Source organism: Silene latifolia, chromosome Y (assembly GCF_048544455.1).
Source record: "Silene latifolia isolate original U9 population chromosome Y, ASM4854445v1, whole genome shotgun sequence".
NCBI classification, from domain to species: domain Eukaryota; kingdom Viridiplantae; phylum Streptophyta; class Magnoliopsida; order Caryophyllales; family Caryophyllaceae; genus Silene; species Silene latifolia.
In genome coordinates this window covers 293,312,013-293,327,568 of record NC_133538.1, presented here as the reverse complement: position 1 = coordinate 293,327,568, position 15,556 = coordinate 293,312,013, and the positions used below count along the sequence as shown (strand labels likewise).

At 40.4% G+C, this 15,556-nt stretch overlaps 1 non-coding gene across 1 annotated transcript; it reads right to left on the bottom strand.

Annotated features, from left to right (window-relative positions):
- Window positions 1-4,163: 4,163 nt before the first annotated feature.
- LOC141635885 (small nucleolar RNA R71) lies at window positions 4,164-4,270 on the bottom strand. The gene has a single exon (XR_012540540.1). It is a non-coding gene; the product is annotated as a small nucleolar RNA R71 (small nucleolar RNA).
- Window positions 4,271-15,556: the final 11,286 nt, after the last annotated feature.

Genomic DNA, 15,556 nt, shown 5'->3' with positions numbered 1-15,556 from the left:
AAACCTCTTAACAGCCATAGCACGGGACGTGGCTACTAATGTCACATTCATACTTATGGCTTGCATCTCACCATAAGAACGGATGGGAACATCGATCCCGACGATCATATTGCAACTAGGGGCTTGCATGCCACCACTAGTATCTGATAGGACCAAGACTCTCACAAACAATCATATAAGACGTGAACTCTCGTATATAAGGACGCGCCAATGACCATAATCAAGCAAGACCTTTACGTAGTATGGAATCAAACAAGACAAACAACTAGGCTCCAACCTCTTGGTAGGACAACGATAATAATACGGTCCAAGTCTAAACCTGGATCCAGACTCTCGGGATGGACGTCACCCGATTCGATAGGACGACGATAATAATACGGTCCTAGTCTAAACCTAGATCCAGACTCTCGGGATGGGCGTCACCCGATTCGACATGCGGTGACCTATCCGCATACAAGACTCGATACATGGCACACAGTCCGCTACCAAAGGTCGAGTAACCCCAAATCGGAAACATGGCACACAGTCCGTAACCAAAGGTCCGTAGAGGCGGTAGGATAACCCAATCCGGAAATATGGCACACAGTCCGTAACCAAAGTTCCGAAAGGGTAAATAAGGAATGCCAAGTAGTCACACAATGTAAAACGTCACACTTGGGTCACAAATACGAGTAAAAATGATTGCACAAACATAACGTAAATAATTCATGTAAAGCACATACAATTACATGAGTATAACAAACAACGGGGCTCCCATGATAAAAAGAGTATCAACACACCATACACAAGCATTAGAACCAAGGTTAAGATGCATACCCAACAAGAAACATAAAACCCAAACTATAACAACAAGTTTAGTACTCGACTACAACAAGGGTCAACTTCAAACAGTCATAACTTGAGTTCGAAATATCTAAATAAGGTGAAACCAACTAAAGACGATATCTTATCCTCTTACGGTTCTAACGGTAGGTCATAAGCTCAAAACAAACAAGTAACAAAGGAGTTATAGCAATTTTACCAAAACTGGTCAGGCTTAAACCGCAGCCTGCGATAGTGACCGGAGCCTGCGGTGTCGGCCGGAGCCTGCGGTGGTGACCGGAGCCTGCGGCAACGGCCTGATTCCCACGACACATACGAACTAAATCTTCATCCTCAAGTCAATCTTATATTATCATCACAATCCGATTGAACAAGAACATGTAATTAACAAGAAATTCCACATGTATACTTGGGAGGAAATCAATAGTTTACATATTCAAGCAACCAACTTACCCAATTATTCTAAAATCAATGTTTACATACTCTAAACAACTAAACATACTCAATTTGTTCTCAAATCAAATATTCCCAAACTAACAATTTCATGGCATGATTAAACACAAATATTAAACAAGGATAAGATGGTTTACCCACTAATTCTTCCATGTAAACACTCATGTAACCCAAAAGATTGGAAATTTCTTCAACCAACCAAGAGATGGTTTCTCATACAAACTCATTAAACAACAAACATGTGAAACAAGAAAAGATTCAAACTTTAACATACATATGAACAAACTACAACATATAAACACACAAATTTGACATAATGTCGAGTAACCCATCACCGTTACCTTTTTAGCTCTCAATCTCTAATGGAATCGTCTCACATGCAAGAATCCACTTCCGGGTAAACTAATCATTCCCCTAATCATAAGAAAACACAAATTAAGACTAAGAATCGAAATTAGAAAAAGGGTATCATGTATAATATGGCTCGACAACCCTATATAAGGAGGAAAGTCGGTTCTTTGCTTACCTAGAAAGAAGGAGGGCAATGAGAGGAAGAGATAGACGCGAAAATCACTTGATTCGGATAAGAATTGAGCAAGTTATGGTGTTTTGAAGATTTGTAAGAGGAGAGTATAAAAATGGTGTTTGTTGTTGAGGAGGAATGCTGAAAAATTGAGGAGGAAGATGTAGTTAGGGTTTCCCTCATTATTTTTATGAGGAGGGAGGAGTAGTATGTGAGTCCATTGGTCAAACTAGGCCCAACATGCAAAATTGAGTCGATATACACTAGAAATTACGTCTCAAGCCCATTACAACTCAATACGAGAAATATTATTATTATTATCATTATTATCCGACCAAAATATTTATTTCGTATAACTTAAGCTTTAAAAATATAATATTTATAAAAATCATGTTTAGTAATGAAATTAATTAAATTAAATAATTTAAAATATAAATGAGACAATAGAACGGTTAATTAAATTATAATTGCCAAAATGGAAAATTCGCGGGTGTTACAGTAGCATTTCCTCAACTTTTTTTAGGGTCTTAATAGTCATTTAAGCCCTTAGTAACCCTTATCCTTGTACCTAATCTTTAGTATAAATAGCCCTTTGTACTACTTAGATTAGCATCATCCCATAATCAACTCTTATCATCTCTCTTAATCACTTCTTAACCATCTCTTAATCAAGTTGTAATTCTCTCAAATTAGTCTTAATTTAGTTGTGATACATTTCTCAATATTAATCACATCTTAATCTTTCCTTAATTTCTCTATTGTTCTTCCTTTATTTTGGGTAATTAGACAATTATTTGGGTTTATTTGATGGATTAACAACCTTCCATCAATCATCAAGTACTTCTATTATTCTTTGCTTTATTATTTGGAATCATTTTCATAGGTATAATTCTCTCTTAATCTTGTTTAATTATTGTTAATCACTTTCATTTATTCATCAGGTTTTGCTTTGTTAGTATGATTGATAACCTTATTAGCATGCTAAACTTGATCATGAGTGAGTAGTTTCCTTAGCTAGGGTTAATGGGGAATTAGGGGAAACAAACACGGGGATTGATATATGCTTAACGTAATATGTTTTCATAATTAAATTGCTTGCTTGTTGTGATTTCAACTTATGCACATGTTATGTTTGATGAAATGCGAGCCTATGAATCCTTGTATTTTTTGATTCATCGCCTATCTATTCAATGAGGTTTGTATGCTTATAAACCAACTCGAGCCTCATTTGACCATGCATAAAGTTGAATAGGAAGGATTAAGTTGACTTGTAGGTGTTGTACAATCTAATAGATTCGACTCCGGGACCCAAACCTTCCTAGGGATTGTAAGATATAGACTAACTCGATCCCATCACAACAATAAGTGCTTGTTATATAATTGAGAACATGTTTGTATGATCAAACTCCCATGAATCCCCTATGAACCCATGACACCCTAGTGCCTTTAATCAATTATTTACAACTCCTTTAAATTGCCTTGCTTTGCTTTCATTACTTTACTTTTATCTTGTTGAATAGTTTAGATTACACATCACCTCAACCCAAATTATAACACCCCAAGACATAGCTATTTGCAATTTAGAATCCTACATCAATACCTGTCCCTAGGGATCCGACCTTTACTTACCTCTTTACTAAGAGTAGATAGTGCCGTTGCCGGGGACGGTGTTAAATTGATTGGATTTTCATTAATTGTTTTTAGTTGTGTGTCTTTCTTTACCTTGGGGAAGTCAATCTCCTCAAGGTTGTTCTAATTGTTTTCAAGTTGTTTGATATTTTGTATGACTAGGAGATAACAAGGTAATTTATTACCTATTGATTTCGAGATTGAAAGAACCTTAGCCAATAATAGAAGAGTTGCTAGAGGTACTTCAAGAGTTGTAGGTAATGGAGAGATTGTGGCCATTCAACCAAATAACATTGAGTTCACCAACCCTTTTTCAAGAGTAGGAGAGGATAACCCAATACAAAATCCACCACAAAATCAACCCACAATGCCTAAATTTTCTTCACATTCCGTACCAACCGAGAACCTACCAAATGGTACTCCTACACCACCACATTTAACCGGTAATTTCGTTGCCAAATCCGCATTCATACAACTAGTTGAGAGAAGTCAATTTGGAGGAATGCCTAGTGAAGATCCTCATTCACATATGGAGACTTTTTGTGACTATTGTGATGCGATTTCTCAAACCGTAGTTACTCAAGACCAACTCCGCTGGGTTTTATTTCCTTTTTCTTTGATTGGTACCGCAAAGCAATGGTTGAAGACCCTAGACAAGGATACCCTTGGTATTGACTTATGGAAGTAGCTAGCACTTGCTTTTTACAAGAAATTCTATCCTCCGGAGAAGAATAACAAGTTGAGAGCCCAAATCACCGGGTTTAAGCAAAGAGATGAGAAATCATTGTATGAAGCATGGGAGAGATTTAAGGACACTTGTCATTCTTGTCCACACCATGGACTTAGTGAGTGGTTCCTTGTGCAAAATTTTTGGAATGGTCTATATGAATACTCCTACAACATTCTCAATATGGGATCCAATGGAATGTTCACCGAAGTTGATGACAATCAAACATGGGCCAAAATCGAACAGATGGCGGTTCATAATTCACAATATAGTAGGCCTCGAAAGGCTACTAGATGAGGAAAGCATGAGGTAGATTCCATCAGTCAATTAGGTGCTCAACTAAGTGCTTATATTGACACCGTCAATTTGAAGTTTGAGAAGGCCATGGCTAAGCTTGATGAAGCTCCAAATCACCCGAACAACATGTTAATGCTATGGTGGCATCATCCTCAATTCCAAGTGGAGTATGTGAGAGTTGTGGAACTTTGGGACATGACCAAAGTGAATGTAGGGGAACACGTGAACAAGTGAATTCTTTCCAAGCATACAAAAGTGGCACCCCTTATTCCAACTATTACAATGAGAATACCAAATTCCATCCAAATCTTTCAAACAAGAGCCAAAATGTTCAAAACCCTCAACCAACATACACCCCACCCCCAATGAGAAATCAAGCTCAAAGACCCTTTTACAACCAAATACAAGGTTATAAAAATCAACCTTCTTATAATCAATCTAATGACCAAAGCTTTGATGTTCAAAAGGCGGTCCTCCAAATGCAAAAGAATCAAAAAGAATTTTTCACCCAAATGCAAAAAGACAGCCAAGCAAAAGACATCACCATCAACAACATACTAGCTCACACCAAGATGCTAGAAACTCAAATGACTCAATTAGCATCTTCTAACTCTCAAAGACAAAAGGGGCAATTACCACCTCAAGGTAATCCCCCTAGACATGAAACGGTGAATGCCATCCATTTAAGGATTGGTACGAGATATGAAGGGCCAAAGAGGCCAATTGATGAAGATGTTGAGAATGTTAGTAACAAGCAAAGAGTTGTTGAGAACTCTATGGAAGAAGAACGCGCCACCAATGAAGCTTCAAAGAAGAAGAGTGAAGAGAAGGCTAAGGAAAAACAGCCTATTATGATTAGACTTCCATTCCCAAGTCGTCAAGCTAAGCCTAAGTTTGATGAACAACTTGGAAAGTTCATGGAGGTTGTGAAGAACTTAGAAGTCTCAATCCCATTCACAGAATTGATCAATCATGTTCCGGCCAATGCAAAATAGATGAAAGACATTCTTACCAAGAAGAAATCCATCCGAAAGCTAGAGACTATTGCCTTTACCAAAGTGAGTAGTGCTATTCTACAATGGAGTTCCGCTCCAAAACTCAAAGATTCGGAAAGTTCTTCTATTCCATGCACCATTGGCGACACTACAATCAACAATGCATTATGTGACCTTGGAGCAAGTATAAGTGTCATGCCATACTCGGTGTGCAAGAGGCTAGGAATACAAGAACTCAAGTGCACCAACATTAAGCTTCAAATGGCGGATCGATCAACAAAGATACCTTTATGAGTATGAGAAGATGTACCCATGAGAATTGGCAAATTCTTCATTTCGATAGACTTTGTTATTGTAGACATGGAGGAGGATTCCAACATTCCTATCATTTTAGGAAGACCTTTCTTGCACACCACGGGAGCGGTAATTGATGTGAAACATGGAGAGCTTATACTTGAAGTGGGGGATGAGACAATCACTTTCAACCTTGACAAAACAATGAAAGCTCCCCGACTACATGAGCCATGTTTCATGATCGACCATTATAGCCAAGAAAGTGATAGGAAGAAGTTGACATCTCACTGCAAAGATCAAGCTATGGGTAAAGATTCACCACCCATATGGAAGAAGAAAGTGGATAATCTTCAAGATGCTCTATCCGAAGAGCAAGGAAATTTCAACGACAATGAGAGCTTGAATATCTCACCACCAATCATGAGAAGAAACGAAGAAGGCCTCATTGGCCATGACAACAAGAAAGAGGAGTTGATCTTGTCAACTCATGATACCATAGGGGAGCAAGTAGATGAAGTTTGTGGTCTATGGGATGACGAATTTGAAGGATTAGTCAATCCCTACATCAGCAATGTTATAACCTTAGACCAAGGCTTTGGTGATCCTTGCCATCATCTTGACTCAAGTCATCACCACCATGAAGAACACAATGTGAAAAGGTCTATGCAAAATCTTTACAATGAAAATGAACAAGCCTTCGATTACTTCTACAAGGTGTTGAGCAACATCAACAACACCTTGGCTTTGCCCCCTTGACATCTTATTCAAGAATGACAGTTTGAAGGAGTCCTCCCTAAACCACCATTTGTAAATATTCTAACCCATTAACTAGCATTTTATTTCATTTATTGCATTCCTGTCAATTTTGGAATTGCAATTTCATACTTTGTTCAAGATTTTCATTATGAGAGAAAGTGAGGGAGGTATTTTAATGTGTTTCGGTGTGTAGTGTCTTATTTAGTTTGGGGATAGCGAATGCCTAGGCAAACCGAGCCTTCATAGTGCACCCACAATGCTGAACAAAAAAATGAAGAAAGAATGATACGGGAAATGAAGATCCCCACGGGTGGAACTGAACACGTGGTAGCAGAGGAGAACCCGAGCATCCCACGAGGGAATCCGCTCGAACTGGCTTTGATCCGAGCATCCTGGCTTTAGGACGTGGGTCTTGGGAGTGCTGGAATTGAAGAAATGGGTCTATAGCAAAATCTAAGCATATCCCATATTGACGAGCGTCCCGGGCCATGAGCCGCTCGTCTTGACAAAAATCCGCGCATCCTGGCTGCTGTCAAAGTTATCATTCCACGCTGTTTATAAATCTGAGCGTCCCCAGGTGAAGCCGAGCATTCCCAGCAGGACTCCGCTCATCTTGGCAGAGATCCGCGCGTCCCAGCACGGGTTTGAAATTCCAGAGCATACTGACTGAAGATCCGAGCGTCCCCAGTCCAAGCCGCTCGTCCCCTGCTGCTACTTAACCATAAACACGGGATCCACACCTTCCTTCCCCAATTCATTTCTATCTTTTTCAAATACAAACACACACCCTTTCTCCCTCAAAACCCTTAATCCCCTCATCAACAAAACACAAATTTCTCAACCAAATTCACCAAAATTAAAGAAAAACTTCCTCAAATCAAAATTAAACTACTCCTTTATCGACAAAAGACCATCCAAACATCAAAATCCTCATAAATTGAATCGATTTTCTAGGGTTTCAGCACAATTTCGAAAATACTAAAATGGATTGGGAATTGATTGAAGCTTGAGGAAACAAGGAGCATTCAAGCACAATATTAGTTTGTTGATACAAATTTGACAAGGAGAACAACATGGCAAGAACAAAAGGTATAAACAAGGCACCCACAACCTCAAATCTATCCAAAAGGCAACAAGCTCTTCTTGCCTCAAAGGCTATGGTAGTGCATAAACCAAGGGTGGAGATTCATGAAATCGCTACTCCTATGGTGGAAGCTACACCTAATCCGGTCATAGAACAATTGCAAGATTATTCGGAGGTAACTTTCATAAACGATTCTCATAGGAAAGCATTTGTATCCCTTACTAAGAAGACCATTATTGCTACCAAGTTTATATGTCAAGATGCCTTAGACAAATTCAGTGTGCTTGGGAGAACGAAGACATTTTTCGAGTGCATGAAGTTACATACCCTCTTTAAAATGAAAGAATTGACTTACCCTTCACTTACCATGGAGTTTGTAAGCTCCTTGAAGGTGACTAAGGTAGATACTCGGAAAAATTTTGAATTCCGCCTTGAGAACAACGATAGACGAATGTCTATGAGTGAGTTTGGCAAAGTGTTTGGTCTTGAAGAACATTATCATTATGAGAAAAAGCCTTCACAATATGATGCCGCACCCCTTTGGAAACCAATCACCAGGCAAAAATTTGAGTCTTTCCGGGAGTGTCATGTTCTATATATCCACCATCCGGGTATACGGGTATGGCACAAGTTTGTGGCCAACACTTTGATTTCAATAAAAGGCACCAATCACTTTACCAAGCTCGATTTTGTGTACCTTGATTCTACGATGAATATCAATAAAAAGTTCACCAAGGAATACAACATACTTCAACTCTTACTTGATCGGTGGCTTGAAATCGATAATGGTAAAGAAGGAGCGGCTTTTATTATCAACGGAGGCTTAGTAACACGGTTAGCCAAACAATTTAACCCAGATTTCAACAAAGACAAGACATATAAACCGGTTAAAGGAGGCAACCTTCTTGATTTGGCCACTATAATCAACAAGTTCCAATGGGTCAAGAATGATAGTCTTGACAACAATTATGAGTGGCTCACTAAAGAAGCTAAGTCCTTCACCTTGCCTAGCAAGATATGCCGCATCAATGTCCGAAGTCCAAGCTACCTACTACCAGTCTCCGATGAAGCCGAGATGATTATGAAGCAACATAGGGAATCGCATGCTAAGCCCTTCTCCTCCTCCATTGTGACTCCAGCATATCCATTTGCCTACCGTGAATTCACACTAATTGGCACTAATGTCGTGGTAGGCAATGACTACTTGACTCAACTATTGCAACATATGGATAAGGAAGCTCATGAGGATCGGGTCAATGCTTACCGAGCTCAATGTCCGCCCCTCCTTCATTTAGCTAGGCAAGGACTACTTGATCCTATATTTCCTTTGTCGAGTTGGGAGGATAGGGAGGTATTCTTCCCAAATGCTTCCAGAGATGCCAACATGGATAGTGAAGTTGCTAAGGGGAAGGAGATTGTTGTTGATGACGGGGGAGGTAGTGACTCTTGTGGGTTAATATCCGTATACTACCCTTTAATTGCAGGACTATAACGTAAATTTAAACATGCAATTTATAGTCATAAAACGATAAACACAATGAAATGATTAATGTATAGAAATAACCTCGGGTCCTTTAAAATTGCGGCGTAAAGAACAGAAATCAAAGCAGATTTCCTCCTAATTGTTACACCCAAGACTTTGTCCGAGATATGCCCTTGTGCTAGAACAGTGTTCTCCGATTGCCTTGCAATATAGGGAGAACTGATGTGAGTTTTGTCGAGATGAGAGATCTCAGGTTTTTCAGAGGAGAATGCTCTTCAAAACCCTAGTTTTTCTGCAAATGAAATTGTCTAGGTCAAAAGGAGAGGGAGTCTCTCCTTTTGTTTGGTTCGGCCGGACCGAGTGCATGCATGGGGAAGTGGGCTTCCACTTCCTCTTAATATTAGCTCGAGGTCCAGTTCACCAAATGCTAAAATGTATATGACGGGTTTATATTATAAACTGTTATCGGTTATCGGAAATTAAGGCATCAGCTAATAATACGGGTCAGCTGAATTATTAATACGTGTCCGACAAAACAGTATTGTATAATTATTTTTAATATACATTTAATTAAATATAAATCACGTATATTTAATTTTACGAATTAACTGGTTAATTCGCCTTAGCCCATGATATTTAATCCGTATTAAATATAATATCTCAACATCACATATTTGACTAATTACTAGTCAAATAACTCGGACTAACTGGTTAGTCAATCTTGGCATCTACATGACAGTATTTTCATACCGTCATATCTCTCGAACGTATCCTATAGGTGTGACTTTTAGGGACCAGTTGATCACCGCCATCTGTATGACAATAACGTCAAACTTATCTAGCAAGCCAACCGTTATTGATAAACGTGGATCAACTGATAATAATACCAAAAGTATGCCCTTTGATCCTTTTAGAGGTTTATAAGTCCTTGCACTAACTGTTAAGGACACCAACCCCAACAAGCTCCCACTTGTCCGTACAAGTGCATGTGCAATGACGTTATCCGCACTAACTGGAGGACACAAGCTCCAACAAACTCCCACTTGTCCGAACAAGTGTAGGTGCGATAACCGATTCTCATATTCATTTAAAATTTCTCCCACTCAATGTAAAACAATTTGCAGATCTGGATCCACAAAGGTCGTATTTTACAATCGATCTGTATCTAGAGTGGTTTCCCCGACTAGAGAGTAACTTAACTGATAAAACGAATCCGTATCCGAGCATGGCCATGCATTTCGATTCTGACTCCTCGAGTGGCCCCGAGAAATATCGAGTACCTGATAAAGGCTGAATATTTCCTTCAACTCGACTCCTTCCGATCTAAGCACGACATGAAATGACCCGAAAAAATCTACTTGGCCCCCTGTTACGGATGACCGTGAGAAAGAAACCAAAGTCACCCAAAATCTGCCGTAGTCTCAAGAGACAGTCGATAGTCTAAGAATCGACTCTTAGGATCACCATGGAAGTCCTATCCACGACCGGGCAACGAATGTTATAAAACATTTAGGACTCCACGTCGATGTCACAATTGTGTCCTACGAAATATCCGTATAAATCGCCTCTGTGATTGGTCAGTCAACCGGTTGACTTATGGCTCGTTGAACCCACCATCAACCAACGTCACAAAATAATTGCCAGAGTTATCAGCTCATGTGGGCAATTAAGGACTAACAAGATATGATGTTTGTTCGATTCACTTTGTGGTGTTCAAAATCGTCGTACAATTCCACATGAAAAACAAAATATATATATAAAATATCAAAACGATGAGGTCGTATAGAGTACAAAAGCGAATGAATCTAATCCATAAAAGAGTACTACAACTTAGGAACACGTTTAATTCCCATGGAATTAACGTGCCCTTCATGCTTATCTTGTCGTAATGCTTTAGTGAGAGGATCTGCTATGTTGTCATCTGTAGCAATCTTTTCTATCACTCTCTCTTTTGCTCCACGTAATCCGGATTAGATGAGCTTTCCGTTGTACATGTCTAGACTTGTTGCTAGACTTAGGCTCCTTAGCTTGGAAGATGGCACCACTATTGTCGCAATAGATGGTGATCGGGTCATTCGAACTAGGCACTACAGATAGCCCATGTAAGAATTGACGCATCCATATCGCTTCCTTTGTTGCTTCGGACGCGGCATAGTACTCGGACTCGGTCGTAGAATCTGCTTTATGTGATTTGTTTCGAACTCTTCCAGCTGACTGCAGCGCCATTAAGAGTAAAAACGAATCCTGACTGAGATTTCGAGTCATCACGATCCGTTTGGAAGCTAGCATCTGCGTAACCGGTTGCACATAGCTTTTGTTCGCCTCCATAAGTCAATGCCCAATCTTTAGTCCTCCGTAGGTACTTAAGAATGTTCTTGACAGCTAACCAATGTGATTCACCTGGATGCTGTTGGAATCGACTTGTCATACTCAATGCATATGCCACGTCCGGACGTGTGCATATCATGGCATACATGATTGATCCTATTGCCGAAGCATAAGGAATCCGTGTCATGCGCTCTTTCTCTTCCGGTGTCTCTGGTGCCTGAGACTTGCTCAAATGCACCCTTGGAGACATAGGAAGGAACCCCTTCTTGGAGTTAGTCATGCTGAATCTCTCTAGGACTTTGTCTATGTAAGACTCCTGACTGAGAGACAACATCCGTCGTGATCTATCTCGATAGATACGGATGCCTAGAATTCTTTGTGCCTCTCCCAGATCTTTCATCTGGAAATGGTTTTTCAACCATACTTTCACCGAAGTTAAGAGAGGTATGTCATTCCCAATCAGGAGTATGTCGTCAACATACAATATTAGGAAGACAATCTTGCTCCCACTCGACTTGATATATAGACATGGTTCCTCGACAGATCGAGTAAATCCATTTTCTTTTATCACTTGGTCGAAGCGATGATTCCAACTCCTTGATGCTTGCTTAAGTCCATAAATGGAACGCTTAAGCTTGCACACTTTCTTAGGATGTCTTTGGATCGATAAAACCTTCGGGTTGTACCATGTACAACTCTTCCTCCAAAAAGCCGTTTAAGAAGGCGGTTTTCACGTCCATTTGCCAAATTTCATAATCATGAAAAGCGGCAATCGCTAAGATAATCCGAATGGAACGCAGCATGACTACGGGTGCAAAAATCTCATCGTAGTGCAAACCTGGCACTTGGGTGAAACCTTTAGCAACTAGTCGTGCTTTGTAGATATCTTGCTGACCTTCCACAGAATGCTTTATCTTGTAAAGCCATTTGCATTGAAGGGGACGAACCTTAGCAGGTAAGTCAACAAGATCCCACACGTTGTTCTCATACATAGAGTCCATCTCGGATTGCATGGCCTCAAGCCATAGCTTTGAGTCAGAACTGGTCATGGCACCTTTATAGGTTGCGGGTTCACTACTCGTTAAGAGTAGAACGTCATCTATGTCATGTTCCTCGACCATACCGATGTATCTGTCCGGAGGAATAGAGACTCTTCCCGACCTCCTTGGTTCCTCAGGAATGTTCACCGCAGCCGGGATTGAAGGAATAGGTTCCTCCAATAGTTGCTCGGTGTTTGGTTCTGGAATCTCCGACAGGTCGAAGGTTCTATCACTCTTTGCATTCTCGAGAAATTCTTTCTCTAAGAATGTCGCACTAGCCGCAACAAAAACACGTTGTTCGGTTGGCGAATAGAAGTAATGACCACGTGATCCTTTAGGATAACCTATAAAGTATGTCTTGACCGATCGCGGGCCGAGCTTATCTTCAGGTCTCCACTTGACATAAGCCTCGCAGCCCCAAACCCGTATAAAGGACAAGTTAGGGACCGTTCCCTTCCATAGTTCATATGGAGTCTTGTCAACACTTTAGACGGACTTGATTAAGTATTAGAGCGGTGACAAAGAGCATAACTCCATAATGAATCGGGTAAAACCGTGTGACTCATCATGGATCGAACCATATCAAGTAGTGTTCGATTTCTCCGTTCGGACACACCATTCAATTGAGGTGTTCCGTGGAGTTAATCGTAGGGCGATCCCACGGTCTTTAAGGTGTTGATCAAACTCGTGAGAAAGATACTCGCCACCACGATCCGAACGTAGTGTTTTAATCTTTCTACCTAATAGGTTCTCATACCCTATTTTGGTATTCCTTGAATTTCTCAAAGGATTCACTTTTGTGCTTCATTAAGTAGACATAGCCATATCTACTCAAATCGTCCGTGAAAGTGATGAAATACCTATAGCCTTCTCGTGCGGTGATTGACATAGGACCACATACATCCGTGTGTATGAGCCCTAATAGGTAGGTCGCAGCGCATTCCAACACCTTTGAAGGAAATACGAGTCATCTTACCGATGAGACATGATTCACACGTGCCAAATGATTGAAAATCAAAGGCCGAGATAGCTCCATGTTTGATGAGCTGTTTTTACGCGTTTCTCATTAATGTGTCCCATACGGGAGTGCCATAGATACGTTTGATCTTTGTCACCAACCTTTAACTTTTTATTCATTACGTGTAATATTTCCGTGGTCGATCTAAAACATAAATTCCGTTCATAGAGACTCGCCTTGCCAGAAATCATATCGTGTAATGAGAAAATGCAAGCATTGTTTTCTATTACAAATGAAAAACCAAGTTTATCAAGCGCGAAATCAAATAATGTTTTTGGAAAGACTAGGAACATAATAGCAGTCATATAAAGACAACTCAAATCCGCTTGGAAGCTGGATCACATATGTCCCCTTGGAGATGGCAGCTACTCTTGCTCCATTCCCAACACGCAGGTCCACCTCACCCTTTACGAGGGGTTCGATGTTTCGGAGCCCCTGCACATGATTACACAGATGAGAACCACAACCAGTATCAAGTACCCAAGTTCCGTAACTTGCGTGGTTAATCTCAATCATATGAATAAAAGTAGAAGAGAGAGAAGACATACCAACAGGTTTAACACGACCTGCCTTTAAGTCCTCATGATAAACAGGACATGTGCGTCTCCAATGCCCAGTCTTGTGGCAATGGTGGCATTCCATGTTTTCACTCTTGCTCTTTGTCATGCCTGATGAGTTACTCGCCTCACCAGGACCACTCTTCCCTGAACCCGACTTCTTGAACTTCGCCTTACCTACTGTTAGGTTTGCCGGAGCTTTGCCCTTACCTTTCCCTTTGTTTGACACAACAAGAATATCCTGTTTCGAGCTCCCACTGAACTTCATGTCCTTCTCGGTCTGTACGAGGAGGGAGTGCAATTCATGGGGAGTTTTCTTCAAATCATTCATATAGTAATTCGCTCTGAATTGCGAATAACCATCGTGGAGTGAATGAAGAATACGGTCGATAACAATGTTCTCACTGATGTTACAGTTAAAGGTCTCCAGTTTCTCGACATTCTCAATCATGCTGAGAATGTGTGGGCTAACCGGTTGGCCCTTCTGGAGTCTCGCATCAAAGAAGCGAGTGGTATGCTCATAGGTCACGATTCTCGGTGCTTTCGAGAATTCCTTAGTGAGCGTGGTGAAAATCTTGTTTGCACCTTGGGCTATGAAGCGTTTCTGCAAATTGGGTTCCATTGCAAAAATAAGTACGTTCTTTACCGCACCAGCTTCTAAAGCGAAATCGTTATACTCGTTGATTTCGTTAATTCCAGCCGTGGGGCCTGGGTTTAACGGCATGGGCTCAAGCAGATATCTGAGCTTCCCGTCGCGCGGCAAAGATTCCGTAATCTTTCCTCCCGATCCAGCGAGTTGGATCCGTCATTCTTCAGTCGAGTAGACTGATTCATCTGACTCATGAAGATCCTAAGCCAGGACTCACGGTCCAATGTGGCACTTGGCATTGGGTTATCACTTGAACCAGCCATTTGTTGTTAAGCAGTTTAAAATCGTGATCTACACTGAAAAAGAAAGAAAAACAAAACGAAATAAGCAACTCATCGAGGTGATTTAAGTCTATTTTAAAATTCATTTTAAACATGTAGACTCTTGCACTTGCATAATTGATCTCCCTCAAGAAAGATACAAGTGATCCCAAGACTCAATTTCTGTAAATTGATAAGCCAACTGTTTAGCTAATTCTTCCCTAAGAACTCTTGGTCGATAGATTTCCGTAAATCCTATCTATAGTCCACCATAGTCACAGGATCGTACGAGTGACCATGGTGTTGAGATAAAATAGGTCAATCGGTTCCAACTTACCCGACGTAGAAGGGGTCATAGTATGCCTACCGACGAAGAAGGGACTCATTGGAGTTTGACCTATAAAGACCGTTCTCAATTTTAGTTTATACGAGGAAGATCCCATCAACTTAATTGTAATTCATTTTAAGTGAACGAATAACTAGCGTCTGCGTGAATGAATCAATTTAGATGATGGCTTAGCATGATCGTGTGACATACGAATGTCAATGAAAACTAACTCGTGACCTCTATATGTGTCAGTTTTCATGCAATAATTAGGTGGTTTGGTTTTTAGGCGGAATATGATGCAAATTATCGTTGC